This window comes from Dendrobates tinctorius, unplaced genomic scaffold (assembly GCF_039654945.1).
Source record: "Dendrobates tinctorius isolate UK_male_01 unplaced genomic scaffold, ASM3965494v1 ptg000013l, whole genome shotgun sequence".
In the NCBI taxonomy this organism is placed as follows: domain Eukaryota; kingdom Metazoa; phylum Chordata; class Amphibia; order Anura; family Dendrobatidae; genus Dendrobates; species Dendrobates tinctorius.
The window spans coordinates 445389-450496 of NW_027361681.1; positions in this window are offsets into that span (position 1 = coordinate 445389).

Here is a 5108-nt window from a genome sequence, read left to right on the forward strand (position 1 = left end):
CTCAGCTGTTCATTGACAAAACTCTGCCAGGCTTCTAGCTTATATACAGGGCATGCAATAGCCCCGCCCCCGCCGTGACCTCACCGCTCCTGGCACAAACTGAGAGAACATGGCAAAGCAGTCTTAGAGCTGCCACCTGCAGGCCATACGGGGAAGTGCAGCACATTCCCCCACTAAGAATAGCAGCAAGTCAGAACACAGTTGTCAACTCTCCTGGAATGCCTGACTGTCGCTATTTTTTTTCTTTGCCAAATGCACAGTTCTGCTAATGAGTATAGAGGGGTCAACTACCTGAGTGATTTCTAATAAAGTCTGCACATGCCCACTGGCCTGTTCTCCCCTAATTAACTTTTATTAACTGTCAGTGAGAGATAAGCAGGAATTAAGTGCAGTAAAAAGACCAATGGTAAGTGATAAAATATTGACAGCCTGCGGTCACCACTAGGGGGCCCCCACTCACTATGGAGTTCAACAGCTAGTAAGTATGTCGGTGAGCTCCCTGTGGCAGTGGCTGCAGAGAATTGCTATGGGTGCTTGAATCTGTGGAAACTGCTCAGTGCTGGGATCTCTATCAGGGCAGGGCCAGACTGGCCATCTGGCAATTCTGGCAAATACCAGAAGGGCCTGTCTGGTCATGGGCTGCTTTGTCTGCTACGTTGTTAACAGAATCGGTGCTCTCAAGACACTCATACTGTTAAGAGTTGTGACGGAGCACAAAGTCGCTGACTCCGTCACTTACCCCAGGAGGCCACGGGTATCATTAGAAATATTGGTGTTGCCGAAAATCTTCCTTTCCTCCATCAAGGGTTGTCAGAAATAGGGAGTTATATCACCTTTGGCCGCACACGGCTATCACATGTGCAGGGGGGGGCTTATCTTAGTTATCCCACCGCTGCCAACAATGTGATGAAAACAGCAAGCTAGTCGTGCCCTAACAATTTAACGCAGGGGCTTATTTGAGTTATCCCACTGCTGCCACAATGTGTTGCAATTGCTGGGATTTATGTATATCCCACTTTCCAGTTCCACTTTGGAACTTGCAGCTCTCCGGTGCCCCCTTTACGCTCAAGTCAGTCAGGGAACTGCACCTAGGATAATTAGTTGCCGGACGGGCTACTTGTTGTGCACTGGCTATTAGGCCCGCTGCAGCAAGGGAATTATAAAGGCTCTGTCACGATTTTTTGGATCTGTGTCAATTTGGGCTTCTCAGATATAAACTTTTTTCTTTCATGCCATCGGGGGGGTTAATGTCAGTTTTTTCCCCCCGGTGGCCGCTGGTGTTACTACATGTTTAGGAAGTCTGCTGATGGTGACCACTCCCACCATCCTATATAAGGTCACCTGGTGCATCTGCTGACTGTTGGTTCTGACAGGTCCTTTTTGGATACGAACCGTGGTGAACACTGGAGCTACCTGGTGCAGTGGTGGTTCAGCTTATCGGGAGCAGTGGTGGTTCTGCTGAAGAAAGGAGCTTTCTGGAGCAGTGGTGATTCTGCTGAAAGCTGAGTTCAGGAGCCTTACTCTGCTGCACGGTGCATTGGCAGCAGAGAAAGCTAAGTGTTGTTTTGTTTAACCCTGTCTGTTGTATCTCCCCTTGGTGTTTTATTAGTGCAGCGGTGGGACCAGTGTCCGCACTTACCAATTCCATAGTGAGGGATAGGTGCAGGGTAAGTGAGGGACAAGTGTTGTGAGTTCATTTTCCCCTTCATTACTGAGGCCCGAGGAACTCCCTCTTCTGGTAAAGAAAGGTAGTGAGCCTGATTATCAAACACCTGAGGCTGATGATGATGACTGGCTGAATGGAGTTACTGACTGGATATAAGGCTGCCGACGCCCTTCTGCCCTGCGGGTGATTTCTCTGTGGGATCCTTGGAGACCAGTCTGAATTCCTGCTCCTCTAAAGCTAAGTTTGCTGCTCGGCCTTTTGCATTTGTGCTTTGACTTTGTTTTGCTTTGTTTTTCTGGATTTCTGCCATTCCCTGCTGGGGTGTGCTGAATTCCTTTAGCTCTGTCTTCTGAAAATACCTGAGTGCTGATTTAGTTTTTGAAGCCTAGCTGCTTCAGGGCCTTTTTCATATCAGCTTGTTGGCTTATGTCTTTGATAGGGTTTTGGCAGATTGCAGACAGCAGCCTTCCTGTCCTTTCCTATCTAGGTAGTTTTGGGCCCCGTCTTTGCTCAGTCTATCTTTCTTTCTTTCTGTGTTAGTGTTTTCATCTTGCTTCACCGTCATTATATGTTGGGGGCTGCCTATTGCTTTGGGGTCTGCTCTGGGGCAGTTTAGATTTCCCCTTTCTTTCTTTAGGCCTAGTTAATTCTCCGGCTGTGATCGAGGGGTCTAGGGCATCGTAGGAACCCCCCACGGCTACTGCTAGTTGTGTTGATAGGTTCAGGGGTCTGCAATCTGATAGTTGCCAACTTCTCTGGTTTTCTGGACTTAGCTTGTATTTCTGCTTTTGCCTCCTACGGTGACTCATTCATAACAGACAAGGTATCCTGCTCGGCGACAGGTTGAAAGAACCTGTATAGGGATGCTAGTAAGAGCAGGGCACATCCTCAGGAGAGTGCAGGAGGTGTCCATTTCCCCGTACCCTATCACAGGGCTCACCGTTGTAATTGTTTCCCCGGAGTCCCCTTGTTTGTCCAGTTGTTTTGGTGACTGACCGATCATCGGGTCGCGTCACACAGGGCCAGTCACATATCGTGACAGGCTCTGGCCGCAGCCAGACAATCAGCATATAAAACCCCTTCCGTCACTGACAGCTAGCCCACCTAACCCAGAGCACACTTCGCTGCCACCAGCTTCCGATTTCTCTATCAATGTTTAAATTAATAAAGGGGTATGAAGCCAACCCAAATTAGTAGCATAATCAACTTTTAGGCACGTGAATTCGTCATAGATCAAGGAGATACGAGACTAATAAAGTTTATATTTACTCCAAAGAAGGTAGGCAGTGTTTACAAAAGGTATAAAAAGATTTTACAAAATGAAACAATTAAAATATGTAGACAGTAATTACATGTTACTTAGATCATTTCAGAAAAAACCTTGCTGGTGGGAGGAGCCAGACGTCCCAATGCATTGAGGGGTCTCTGAGCAACAGCGTCCAGGCAGCAACTAACGGGGGGGACTTAGTTGCAGACTTATACGTCTGGGCTTGTGGTATCACTTAAGGGGCTGGTTTGTGGCGCTCCTCCCCCTGCTCTCAGAGTTACAATCTGGCTAAGAAAACTCTAATAATCATATCTCGCAGAGGGTACCTGGTATAGAAACGCACATAGTATCATCTTATTCAGCTTGTCACTGGCGTTCATTCAAAACCAAACACGAAGCGTCGAGCTGCCCCGGCTGCGCAGGAATCCACTTCTCAGATTCCATTGAAGTTAGACCTGGGAAAAACACAGGCTAAATAGTCCTGTCGAAGAACGTCCCGGATATGTAGTTTTCATTTTTCTATCACAACCTCACATCGTTTATGACCAAAATGATTAGATTCTCATTATTGTCTAAGGGAAGTCAGAGCACATGGGAAGACAAAGAAGCTCCCTACTGTGAGGAGGGAAATCACTCACTGGTGTCTCAGGTTACACAGAGTGTGTGTGTGTGAAGAAATCTCCCCTGGAGCAGGAGGGGGGTCATAGCTGCAGCGTGTGACAAGGGAGGAGGGAGAAGGGGGGGGGTCGCTTGTTTCTGTGCAGCTATGAATTGTTCTAGGAAAGTGTAATAACAAGGAAAATCATACATGGTAGGTACATTATCGTTACAAGGGTAATATTAGTACTATATCCCATCTGGTTCATGGGGACGGGGACAACATGGACCTGTTTGATTTCAAATGCCAGGGCTTTATTTCAGCCCCAGTCCATACCTGTATCAGGGAGAGGGGGAGACTCACAGGCTCAGCATAAGTGTCTAGCGGCTGTGAAGACTGATGTATTTCTAATGTTACTTATAGACCCTTGAAGTGAAATATGGGGCAACGTACAAAATGCTACAGACAGCACCCGCTATAGGATGGCAAGGACAATGGCATAAAAACATTTCTGCATTCATCTATCTGTTCCTTCCCTTTTACTCATTCATCCTCTGCTTATTCAATTTCAATCTCTACTTTTTCTTCGTTCATCCCCTGTTCATTCAGTGGCAACCTAAAACTTCCTCTCATTCTACCGCGTTCCAAATTATTATTCAAATGCTCTTTTCCTCTGATTTTCCTAAATGGTGGATGCAAATAAGTCAGGGTAATATTCAAATCAACAACCATTAGAGGATAGATCACATTTCATTGGCCAAACCTCCCAACCATAACAGGATTTTGCACTGTTCCAAATTATTCTGTACAAGAAATTTTCCAAATATTTCATAGGTTGTAAAGAACTGAAAATGGCCATTTGCTGAATTATCAGCATTACAAGGCCACATTTATTGAAGTCAAAAGCTTTTTCAATCAAAAACATTTTAACAGGCGAAGTAACATGTTCACATAGGATCCCTATGATATCACCTTCACAATTCTGGCATCCATTCAACTTTTGAGTTTTTGGATAGTTTCTGCTTGTATTACTTTGCAGGATGTCAGAATATCCTCCCATAGCTGCTATTTTGATGTAAGCTACCTCCCACCCTCACAGATCTTTTACTTAAGGATACTCCAAAGGGTCTCAATAGGATTGAGGTCAGGAGAGGATGGTGGCCACCCCAATGACAGCCAATGACTGTATTCTTTGCAGCATGAGATGGTGCATTGTCAGGCATGAAGATAATTTTGCTATGGATGGCAGGGTTCTTCTTCTTGTATCATGTAAGAAAGTGGTCAGTTAAAAACTTGATATGTTTTCCCAAGGTCATTTTCATACCTTCAGTGACCCTAAAGGGGCCTACCTCCTCTCTTCGCATGATTTCGGCCCAAAACATGACCCCGCCACCTCCTTGCTGATGTCGCAGCTTTGTTGGGACATGGTGGCCATCCAACAAACATCTACTTCTCCATCCATCTGGACCTTCCATGGTTGCACGGCATTCATCAGTAAACAAGACTGTTTAAAATTTGTCTTCATTTCAAGCTTTTCGGCAGCAGATAGATCCTTTTTTTCCCCATATTGTTTGAAA